This window comes from Ziziphus jujuba, chromosome 2 (assembly GCF_031755915.1).
Source record: "Ziziphus jujuba cultivar Dongzao chromosome 2, ASM3175591v1".
Classification (NCBI taxonomy): domain Eukaryota; kingdom Viridiplantae; phylum Streptophyta; class Magnoliopsida; order Rosales; family Rhamnaceae; genus Ziziphus; species Ziziphus jujuba.
The window spans coordinates 31,431,073-31,444,132 of record NC_083380.1 but is presented as its reverse complement, the minus strand read 5'-3'; the positions used below and the strand labels follow the sequence as shown (position 1 = coordinate 31,444,132).

General features: G+C 34.8%; 1 pseudogene; it reads left to right on the top strand.

The window, feature by feature from the left end:
- The first annotated feature begins 4,706 nt into the window (after positions 1–4,706).
- Positions 4,707–7,993, top strand: LOC125422723 (uncharacterized; annotated as a pseudogene).
- Positions 7,994–13,060: the final 5,067 nt, after the last annotated feature.

The following is a 13,060-nucleotide window of genomic DNA, read 5'->3' as shown; positions in this document are numbered from 1 at the left end:
AAACCCCACCAGACCTTCCAATGGAAAATCCGGCAGAACCTCCCCTAAGGGTTGGACTTACCACAAATTTTCTGCACTGAAAACACACTTCTATATACATCCCCTTATTCCTCCCACATTACTACAATATAATTCCACAAATTTGCAGCACTCCAAAATAACAGTAAATCAGTGCATAAATAATAACTAAATGTCTAATACAGTATACAGAGCATTATATAAATAAATGTGGAATTAATATAATGTCAGATAAAGAAGCAATACAAGATGAAGAGGAAAAAAGGAAGAAATGCTTCTTGGACTTTCGGCAATGAACTGAGACGTCGGGCTTGCCCCGGGCGATCAACGTCTCCCAAACCTTGTACCTAAGGGAACGGAATTTAGAAATATGAGATGCTAATCATCTCAGTGAGTGACCCTATCTACTGTACAAATATAATAGTAACGATAATCATAGTACATTTGATTAATTAAGGATAAATAAGTAAATAAATAATAATTAATTGAAAATAATATTTTCTCTCAAAACCCTCACGATTCACTCGGTTGGAAAAGTTCCCCTTTTAAAACATTTTTGCAAAACTCAATCTTTTATGCCCCGAAAATCAAGGAATAATTAATCAAATAACTTTAAAATAAAATACAAGAATTTAAGGATCCAAATTTATAAGAGAAATATAGAATAAGACATCATTAGATACAATAATTAAAATCATAATTAAACTTGTATTAAAGAAATTTGGCATAAGAACAAAAATAGACCCAATATATAAATTATAAAATTTATTAATTAAATCAATGAAATAATCAAAGAAACAGTTTAAATCAATTTAAACATCGATATAAAACAAATGATAAAAATATAATAGAATTTATTTTAAAATACCAATCGATTTAAATGATAAAATCAAGGCAAATAACTTTTAAACATTAATGAGAATAGGTAATAAAATCACGATATCAATTTCATAAAATTTGTGTAAAGCTTTAAATTTAAATAAATATTAAAAACAACATTAAATACATTCTAATTTAAATACTGCTTTAAAACTTTAGGAGTTGAAATTTATATCAGAAAAATAATCACTCTTTAAAACTTTAGGAGTTGAAATTTATATCAGAAAAATAATCACTTGATGACACACCGCACTATATATCAGTGATGTCCCACGATACCCAGCGTCCCAAGCACCGTGTAACGGGAGGTTAAAGAGAGAAACTTGCATACGGTCGTTTCGGCATCCCGATAGCGCCGCTGCTTAAACCGTCATCCCGGCCATGGAGGAGGTCGGCTTATGGCCAATATCAAACTTGCCTGCCTTCGGTCCGATGGCAACTCACGGGAGACATTATAACTTGCGCGCTCATCCATATATATAGTACAGAACACCAATACTGTATGAGTGCATCTAAAACAAATAACCAAATTTTCCAAAATTCACCGTGGGAATTATACCATTTTTCAAATTCAACTTCCCACATTTTTCTTAAATAACACCACCATAAATCCACCGATAATAATATACAATTAATTTTTTTCCCAAATCATAAAATCAATCAAATAATATTCCAAGGCATAATTATACAATTTGAAACCACCAAACTTAAACCAATATTTCCTTGAAATATTTAAAATCAAATCATGCCCAAAAATAATATTAAAACCACAGGAATTTCATATATAATTAATTTCACAAATCTTCAATACCATAAAATAATTTCCATAATGCATAAATTTATATAAATGCATTTTTTCTTTAATCAAAATAAATTCACAAATAAATTCCACAATAAATCAATTAATATCAAAATCACAATGCCTTTAAATATCAAATTTCCATAAAATCCCAATTTCCATAATTTGTCAAAAATCAAAATATGATTTAATGCACATATACATTTTAATTTATTCAAATTGTGCCATCAAAATTTCAAATATAATTTTGCTAAATATTTAACACATAAATATTAAATCAAAACATTTAATTATCGACAAATAAAAATAATTTAACACCCGAAAATAATTTTGAAGGTGGGTCACTCACTTGGAGCATGCAATTAATCCAAGATCCTCCATGGGTCTATTCCACGACGTACACGTGCTCCTAGAACAATAATATTACACATCTCAAATAAATTAATATTTTATTCGGGTAAATAATACCCAGTACCCGGGGGAACTAACACAAACGTTAACCGAAATTGACGAATAATATACCGAATCGAAGCCTATGGAACGAGGATCGCGGATTGAGGCTTACCTCCCAGAGATCGGACCCGTGGTGGCCGGAATCTCGTCGGAAAGCTTTCAGGATTCAACTCCTTGATTCTCTCAATCCATTGAGATTTGAGGAAAAGGGACACCAGATTTGGGTTCAGATGGGTGGAATTAGTGCGAAAGGAGGGGCGGTGTAGTCGGAAACTCGCCGGAAAGTGAATTTCTTGGCGAGCCGCCGTGATCATCGGAATCTGCCACCTCAGGCGGCGCGTCCGGTGGCCACTGGCCATGATTTTTGGTGGGAAGGTAGATGTGGTGATGGGTAACTCGATGGGACCAGTGGTGAGGCAAACGGTGGCCAGAATAGGGAGAAACCGGGGTTTGAAGGAATCGGCGCCGCCGCACGAAAAAGTCTTGATCCGGGTGTGTCAGCGGTCGGTTGGCCATGATTTTTGGCTGGCCGGCCGGTTTTCAGGTGGGCTTCAAGGTGGGGTGGCCCGTGTACTGTTCCGGTGGCCAGAAATGGGTGAACGACGGTGGCCGATTGGTTTCTCTCTCTAGCTCTCTCTCTCCTCCTCTCTTTCTCTCTCCTTTCCCCGCTGGCTCACGCGTTTTGCCAAAATAAAAGCCACCCATGGGTGACACTGTTCACTCACGGGATTGGCTGAAATTGCGACATGTGGCATACACTATTCATTCAAGCCAAATATATTAAAATAATACTGTATTCGGAAAACTTTGCATGCCCATAACTTTTTAACCAGATGTCCAACTTAAGCGTGCCGCTAGTCTATGAACTCGTATCAACGAGTACTTCACAATCACGCATGAGCCAAAGCTCAACTTTGCATGAATAAAAAGTCAACTTCGGCACCCCTTGGACAGTTTGGATCTCAACTTGTTTTGCTCATAACTTTCAAACCGTAGCTCTGTTTTCGACGTGCTACTAGTCTATAAACTCATGACAACGTGTACTTCGTAACAGTAACTCGATCAATGTGAGATTCCATCAGGAGCAAAAAGTCAACATTTGACCCCTTCTCAGTCAACGACGGTCAAACTCGGTCAACCATGGTCAAATTTGAGAAATTTCCGATATACTTCGGGACGGAGTGTTACATATTTCTTCTATTCTTTTGATTTCCTTGTCAATGGAAGTCTGAATTCCTTCTGGTGCAAGGTGCTTTGTAAAGATTACCTTGTATAATTCTTTCGGGTATTTGAGCCTCTGAAACTCAAGAAAACAACGTGCTGAGTTCCTATCAGAGAAGAATATAAATGAAATGAAAGTCTATATTCCATCAGCTTAAGCTTTTGGGATCAATGGTATTTCAACATGGTATTAGAGCCAGAGATCCTAAAGTTCCTGGGTTCAAAACTCAACAACTCAACCCAAAAAAAAAAAAAAAAAAAGTAAGGATCCAAATAGAAGCCCAAAAGAGGCGGGCCTACATTTGAGAGGGAGTGTTAGAGAAAAATATAAATGAAATGAAAGCCCACATTCTATCAGCTTAAGTTTTTGGGATCAGTTGCAGTCCCTCTGGGTTTTTGCAGAAGTGTGTCCTTTTCCAAGCTTATTATTATTTTATATATATATATATACATATATATATATATATAGGGATATTTGCCAAAGGTAACTTCTGTGAAGATGTACATATAGCGTTTGGGAGATGCCATTTTCCTTCTCACATTGTCAATTCTTATTGGCCTAAAGGTGAAGACTAGCATATAGACTCAACCAATATATTAAATATTGATCCATCCACAAAAATTTGGTGTCTTTTCGGCAAAATTGTATGTTCCTATCTATATTGTTCATCCTTAACATAATTTCTTTATATAAATTTATCCAGGAGTGGTAGCTCTAAAATAAGGATTTCTATTACATATTATGGAATCTATCAATTAGATTGGGCTTCATGTTTCAAAAAGAAATCCAATAGCTATAGAAAAATGACTACTTAAAATTGTCAAAATACAAAGTATTCTTTCTTCTTTGACAAGGTTCAAACGCCTTTTCTCCAAGCTTAAACTCCACATGGTTTAGGGGGTCTTGATAAGCAAAATCAGCAAAGCATCTCTTAGTTGGTGTTGAGTCATTAAGACCAAGCTGACCTACCACAACTAAATGATCATCAAAAGAATGAGATACTACGAATGGTTTTGTTTGAACCACATTTTTTGCCAAAATAAGGGTTCGACAGTACTCTATGAATCCCTATCTCATCTTGATCATCTTGCAGTATACAAACCCCACACCTACTGACATCTTTTGTTGATATCTTTGAGTCAGAAAACGAGACCCTGAATTTGCTAATATCCAATGGAGAACACAACTGGACAATAACACTAGCAAGGAGATAAAAAAGTTGCATATTCCCTTGTGTTAATAGGACTTTTCTCTCAAGAATCCTTGCATGAAGAGAACCATTTCTCAAAATTTCTAATACGTTTTACACTCTGCGATTGAAGTACAGCACAAATGATGACCCCACTTAGTTTCCTCAGTATATCAGGATATAGGAGGATGGATATAGATTTCCCTTCTTGCTTATTGGTAAACCAGTTTGGAATATCATCTCCTGGCAGTATAACATCGATTTCAGAGTACCTTGCAAAATGTTTCAGCTTATGGGTTGTGACATTGACCACATCATTTGATATGATCTAGGCCATGACCTGAACATGAGTCTCTACCAATGACTTGCAGTCACTTGCATCTAATTTCAACACAGACTGTGGACGCTCTGGAATTTCCCAAAGCAGTTCGCATTTGGATAAATTAAGATCTGAAAGGTTAAAAAGCTTGCGAAAGGAGTGAAGTTTGAGAAACTTGTTTCCAGCTAGATTTAAGCTTTCAAGCTTGGAAAAACTGTAAGGATTCATGAGGAAATCTACTTCTGATATATTATAGTTTTCAAGATTGAGGGACTTTAAATTGGGAAAGTCAAAACTACTACATGTTTGAATGACAAAAAGAAAGAGTTTTGGACTATGCAAGAGTTCATCAAACTTTGAGAATGTGATATTCTTTGGAAACTTGAAGAGTTTTGAGCAATCACCAAGAAGAATAAGTTGACTCTTTAAGCCCTACCAAAAGCTCGATTGACGAAGGCAACACTTTGATTGTAGTCCCAGATAAATCTAGACAATCCAAGTGTTTAATCTTGTGAACAATATTGGGAAAATTCTCAAAAATTTAGCAGCCTCTGAAATTCAGTTTTGTAAAAGATTTAGACACCAAATTGCAAAAAAAAAAAAAAAAAAAAAAAAGGCACGGGTGTAAATGATGACAGATTATTAGGTGGAATGGAAACAAAGGAGAAGTTGCCCCTTCCGAAATTCCTCCTGATCCACTTAGCAGGAATAAAGCGCATCTGTGGCCACCATATTTGACTTGTCAGTCTCTATTTTTATGTTTTCACTCTCACTCTCACTCTCATTCTCACACTAGGAAGAGGAGGGAAAAAAATAAAAAAATAAAAAAAGCATTTGCCACCGATTTTTTAGTGGCCATGAATTATAATAGCTAAAATTATTTTTAACTACAACATATTTTTTTTTAGCTATAATAATTAATTTTAGTTATAGCTAAAAATGTTTTTAGGCTAAAAATTTTTAACCACAAAGTTATTGGCCACTATTATAAAATAACATTTTTTATGGATAAAAATATTTCAAAAAAAAATATATCAACCATAAGATTTCATAAATTTTTAGTAGCTTTTATATAAAAGTACAATTTAGGCATGTGATTTTCTTAAATATTTCAATTTCATAAACTTTTAGTAGCTCGCCATTAATTTCACTATTTTATTATAAAATCCCTCCATCTAATTTATTTTATTTATTTATTTTTTGCCTACAATTAACAGATATTTTGCACTATAAAATTTATATACAAAAAATAATGTAGAAAATGGAGTTCATGACGTACTGCTGATGTTGACACCAAAAAAACAAAACAAACGGAATACACAATTACTCACGTATTGGAGGAATGGCACGTCCCCTAAAACCCTGCCTGTTCTTAGACCCTAAATTATATGAAGAAGAAGAAGAAGAGGAGTCTGAGTCTTACAAATCAAATCCAGAAATCCTCCACCTTTCTCTTCGATTCCGTTTGTCTTTCTCACTCCTTTTCCACCTATCTTATCGCTGCCTTATATTTCTTCCGTTTTCTATTTTTTTAAAAAACAAATTATTTCCATGATGTTTAAATTGTGCTTGGACTCATTGGGCACTAATCTTTTTCATCAGACAGTGTATCTGAAGCATTCACAAACAAGAAGCTTAATGGGAGTAGTCTCTATGCATTGGAGCCTTCCTCACAAGCTTGCATGATTAGCCCCATTCTTCTCCCCTGTTTATGGACCTCTCTTTCTTTTCACCAAAGTTCTTTCTTTTTCTTAAAAAGACGCGATTTTTACTAACTTTTTGAATTGCAATTTCATTTATTAAGAAACAGAGATATACATGTATATAGTTTTTACGAAAGGAATTAAATTGTCAATAATTATAGCTTTTGCAACCATAGCTTCACAGATCATAAGTTTGCTATTAGTAGCATACATGGTACATGTCAAAGTACATGTAAACTCGGGTCCATATCCCATGATTTACATGTAATCAGGTAATGAAACTACATGTATCTGACGTCCATGCCTATGTGGGCATGTATGCATACTGTAGCAAGACTATACATATACATAACGTTACTTAAAACTGGTGTTTCCTGTTTGTCAAGTGTTGAATTTTTTTGTGTTTGGTCATACAAATGTTCTGTTTTTACCGGGGCAGTGAAGAAGTTGCCTATTGCTTGATCCCCTTTGTTGCTCGGTTGTCATATCACAAGTGTGAAAATAGATCAATTCTAGGTGTGCTTTTGAAAATGGTTGGTTAAGATGGAGCTATGGCAACCAAAACATTTCAGAACCAGATTCTGGAAAGCTTTATACCGATTTTCAGTCTACTGATACTTACCCTATTCTTAAATCGAAGTATCTTCAGCACCTGTTCAAGAATTGGCAACAACGCAGAAAGCATAGACTTACAGCAAGCACTTTTGCTGCAGCTGTTGGATTTCGGCGTGGCAGAAGAGTCCAGCTTTGGTTGGAGAAGATTGGGGCAATTGAGACAATTCCTGGTAACATGCCTACCATTTGGAACAATCTAAAAGAAGAAGAAGCACTTGAAAGATACAAGCTGATAACTGGAAATACTGTTATGTTTCTGGAGTTTCAGGTCTATGGTAACGTTAATAAGGACCCTATAGATAATTGGCTTGGAGCTTCACCAGATGGGATAGTTTATGGATGCCCCATAGAAAAGGATGTTTATGTGTTGCCTGCAGGAGGAATGTTGGAGATTAAGTGTCCATTCTTCAGAGGAGATATGGCTAATGATAACCCTTGGTTGCGGATCCCAATCTACTATGTTCCACAGGCACAGGGTTTGATGAAAATATTGGACAGGGATTAGATGGATTTCTATGTTTGGACTCGTATAGGAAGCAACTTATTTCGGATGTATCGAGATGAAAAATACTAGAATGTGCTAAAAATGGCTCTCTCTGATTTCTGGTGGAAGCATGTCCAGCCTATAAAGGAGTTGTGCAGTAAATCAGTGATCATGAATCCCCTTACTGAATTACGTTCACTCAGGCCAGCAACTAGACATGAGTTATGCAGTTACATTATCTATGATAGCAAGTGCATTGTGGACAGCTCCAAGTTGTTGATGTGAGAGATTGATGGAAAACCGCAAAAATGATCTATATGGATGTCTCCAATTGATATTTAGTTTAGCCTATTCGAATTTTGTGGCTTACATTGATATGATATATATCCTCAGTGCTCAGTAGTAGAGATATGGCTTTCTGAGCTGTTGGGTGAAACATTCACTTTAATACCAGACAAAATAAAAAGCTGGTGTTAGAGCATAGAGATTATAATATTGTTCAATGAGTGATATACAAAGTAATACTGTGACAGCCCTGGAGCATAGAGATTATAATATTTTTCAATGAGTGATGTACAGAGTAATACTGTGACAGCCCAGACCAGCCGCATGAGATATTGTACTCTTTGGGTCTGAGGAATCCTCTTACAATCCAGCCCTTAAGGTTTTAAAAGGCCTCTCAAGGGAAAGACATCCATACCCACTTATAACGAGTGTTTCATTCCTTTTTCCAACCGATGTGGGACTTCACAATCCTCCTCCCTTGAGACCCACTGTCCTCGCTGGCATATCGATTCGGGAAGTCCTCCTCCCCTCAAGGGTTTAAAAGGCCTCTCAAGGGAAAGGTATCCACACCCACTTATAAGGAGTGTTTCGTTCCCCTTTTCAACCGCTGTGAGACTTCACAATCCTCCCCCTATGGGATCTAGCGTCCTCGCTGGCACATCGATCCGGGAAGTCCTCCCCCCTTGGGGCTCAGCGTCTTTGCTGGCACACCGATCCGGGTCCGGCTCTGATACCATCTGTGACAGCCCAGACCACCCGCATGAGATATTATCCTCTTTGGGCATGGGGAATCCTCTTACAACCCAGCCTTCAAGGTTTTAAAAGGCTTATCAAGAGAAAGGTATCCACACCCACTTATAAGGAGTGTTTCGTTCCCCTTTCCAATCGATGTGGGACTTCACAAATACAGTTGATGAATGCAAACTCCAAGGATGAACAACTACCCCTCAATTTCAGTTTTGGAGCATTGTGAAAGGATTTCCTCCAAAAGGAGAAGGTGATGTGATTCCGCCCGAGCCCACTCAACCGATAACCCGCTGGGGTGCTGACTCGACACGGATGAAGACTAGGCCAATCACAAGAGCTCCAATTAAGAGATTTAAGGACAACCTGGAAGTATTTATACAGGGGTTAATCAATCTCAATAGAGCTTGTCCATACTTGAAGATACAAAGCCTATTCTACGCATCCAAGTGGTGGAAGCCGATACGGACCCGGGTGACGGTTTTGGTACATTTTTGGAGTCCGAGAAGCATGAAATGGTTCCAATGCTTTATGGGTTCAATACATATGCCTAAGAGGTCATGGAATCAAGTTAAAGCAGCCTCAAATGCAATCAAAAAGGGCTTGTACGGACAGCTTCAACAATTTGGCCGAATTTGCTGTATTGCTTGCTGGCTTTACTGTATTTTACTGTATTAGCCTTTTCTTATTTTTCCAAGCATGGGCAACGTGTGGGCCTTCATATTCAGTTTATTTGGCATCCTTCAAAGCATCTAGAAGCTGATTTGGAGCTCACTTTGGTCAAAGATTGGTCAAAGTCAAATTAGTCAAAAAGCTAGTATTTTAGTTTCCTAATTTTATTCTACTTTTTGTTTTAGGAAACTACCATTATTTTTAGTTTCTATTTATTTATTTTCTGGACAAATAAGATTAGGAAAGTTATTATTTTATTATTTTCATTGTAAATTAATTAATTCCTAATTCAAAATAAAGGAATTAATTAATCCAAATTAGATTAGGAAAAGGAAAGTTTCGGCCAAGGTAGACTTCTCCATTGTGTGGCCGGTTTTTCCTAGGGTTTTTAGGGTTTATTTTGTTTCTTTCAAAGCCTATTTAAAGGCTTATTTTTCATTAATAATAAAACTTTAAACTTTGATTTGATTAAGAAAATACTTGTGAGATTAATTATCTCTTTGTTCTTTGAGAACACCTAAAACACCATTAGAGAATTGGTTGTTTTAGCTTGACTTATCAATAGGTTTTCCATCCCCTATTGTGGCGTCTACATTATACCAAGGTTTCTAACCACAGGTTGGTTAGGGGTTGAGGTCCATTCCATTAGAACTTGAACTTAATTAAAGATCCGGGCTAATATAATATGGGTTTAGGAGCAGGTCGTCCTAGGTTCGTATCAGAAGGGAATCGCAGTTGAAATCAAACTTACATGAGATTCCACAATTAAAGATCGAGTACAAGTTATAATGAAAATAAAAAAAGAGAAAGAAATGTGTACGCTAAAAAATGGAAATGTAATTTATATTTCATTCATTGCTAAAATTACATGGAATTCTATGATTAAAGAGTATTAGTTATAAAAGGGTATAAACAATATATGTTGTAATTAAGATTCAGTTGGCTATTAATTTAGTTACCGGGGAAAATACATTTTTCTTAGTCAAAAATATCTCTTACTCATAGCTAATTAACGTGTGTCATGACTCATGACAAATTTTGTAAGAACAGCATATGGTCAAACTTAAGCCATTAAAGATCTTTAGTTCAATTCAATATATTGATTAATATATTACACCAATATCTGTATATATATATATATATTCATCATCACTATCCCATTATCCTTTCCATATATATGATTAATAATTTTTGTCAATAAAAAATGTTTGTGATTATAGTTAGTTTGCCATAATAACTTAGTCACAAAAAGTGTTTTAGAGACAAATATTTTTTATTTATCACAAATCTTACACTTTTTAAATGCACTACTTTCAGTGACAATACTTACATTAGCAATTAAGAGTTATGTCACTATAGATTGAGATAGCATCATCAAAGCTTATGTGCAAATAGTGTTTAGTGACAGATGGGATTGCCTTTATTGACATATTCTTTATTGGCCGTAAATCAATGAAAAACTCTTTCTATCATAAATCAACTTTCAGTGACAATATTTAGATTTGAAATATAGTATTCTGTCACATTAAGCTTCTTGTAGTGATATATAGTTTATGACAAAAGGATGTTGAATCGCATCGCTTTTATTTTCAGCTTTATGTTGACAAATTATGAAGTAATCTAAGGGCGTCAAAGATTAACCACTATGTATAAAATCAAGCACAAATTATTTTCATGGGGGTGGTTGGAAGCAATGAAGTGTTAAAAAATTAATATGAGGAAATTAATGAAGTACATGCCCATTGGCTAAAGAACATTCTGAAAGATTGGCAGCTTTGTTCAAAGCATACTTCTATTTGGGCAACTTTTTGATCTTGTTCTTGATATTCCTACTTTCTTCAACATATTTAGCTAATGCTTTTACAAAACTGCCTTTCAGATTTCTTACTTCATGAGGCTGCACATCATAAAACACTCTCCAAACCACTACTTGTCCAAGTGAATCTTGACACTCAAGGATCTCCACAAGTTCATCCAAACACCATGGAGAAGATAACGATGGCGATTTTTGATGGCATAATGCTTTAATTAGTGAGGAAGAAATCTCTTCCCCCCCTGTTAAGCTCGTCGTCAATGAATGTCTTAACTCCCCTAAGATGCAATGCTTTCTTAAGATGGCCTGTGAAATTTTTGCGTGTATCTTCACCTTGGAAACTCAAGAAAACATCATATTTCTTTTTTCGGACATTAATGGAGGAAAAAAAAGAAGATGAAGATGATAATTATGGTGATGATGATAATAATGATCTACCATGCATGGCTAGCACGTGAGCCATCCATAACGCTGTTTAATGATCAGTTTTGATCCTCTCAGCTCTTATGTTAAAGAACTAGTCCCTTTTTCAAGCTTATAATTTGTAGAGCTCATAAGGGTCAATGACAATAGTTGTTCTTAATCAAATATTGAAGAATTAACTGTTCTAAAAAACTTCTATGAGCATTAGTTTTTATATCCATTGTCAATTATAACCAAAAGTGTGTTGCACATGGATCCAACCAAAGGGACTAACTAATATACATTTTAATATTTTTAAGTTTTTGATTTTTTTTTATTACAAGTTTTTGACTTATTTCATATTGCTCTGTCAATATTTCTCTTCTCTTAAAGTAATTTTTTTTAATAGGATTTTGATGGGAATTCTACCTTATATTTTAAATCCATTTGTACTATGAACACGTTAATAATTACCATTTTTGTAACAAAATTTTAGCTTTAAATCGTTAATTAAAATGATCCATTGATATTTGACACGTCAAATGCATTTATATTTTATATTAAAAATATGTTCCCAACAAATTTTTTATATTTATATTATCAATTTGTGGCAGAGTAATGGGCTTTTTTTTAAATTTTCTTGTAGTATAATGGTGGCTACATGTCTTCAATGGACAGCCTGGATTTGAAGTAGTCCAATATAACCATATGCTATCTCCAATATATTAATATTTATTTATAATAATAAATTAACCAAGGCCTAAAACGAGAAGAAGATATTTGTTTGAACTTTGTTGGTTTCAGTGTGAGATAGACTCGCTTCAAGCTGTGTAATTGTTAACAAAGGAGGAAGACACTTGGGCAGTGGAAGGTCAACTTATATATAATATTAAGCAATTGCTGTCATTTTATACAGAGATATCTATGCAATATGCTCCACGAGATTCAAATGTAGATGTTTATAATTTAGCAAAACATGCACTAGGTTGTGATGATATATGGTTGTGAGGTTGGAAGATGGGCCACGTTGGCTTTTTAATCTTATCCAGCTTGACATCTATAACTCTTTCTAGTTAATTTTGAATTAGTTTTTTTTCCTTCTTCTTCGTCTTCCCAAAAAAAAAAAAAAAAAAAAAAAAGGAAGGTCTAAAGCTAACGTAACATTTGAGGTTAAAGAAAAATGCAGGCTTTTTAAATGTAAGTAACCCTTTAAACCAAACTAATTAACAAGACAGAACTTTCTATTAAAAAAAAATTAAAATAAATAAATAAATAATATTTTTTTTATTTTTAAAGAAGGCAGAATTCTATAATTGTTAGCATTAGTTTTAAATCCTCGGTTGAAAAAAATATAAAATAAATAAATAAATTTTGAAACCGAAACTAATTTCATACTGTTTGGATAAAGTAGATTTGGCTTTATTTATTACTTATGCTATTTTGACAGCATTCAAATGCAGAGT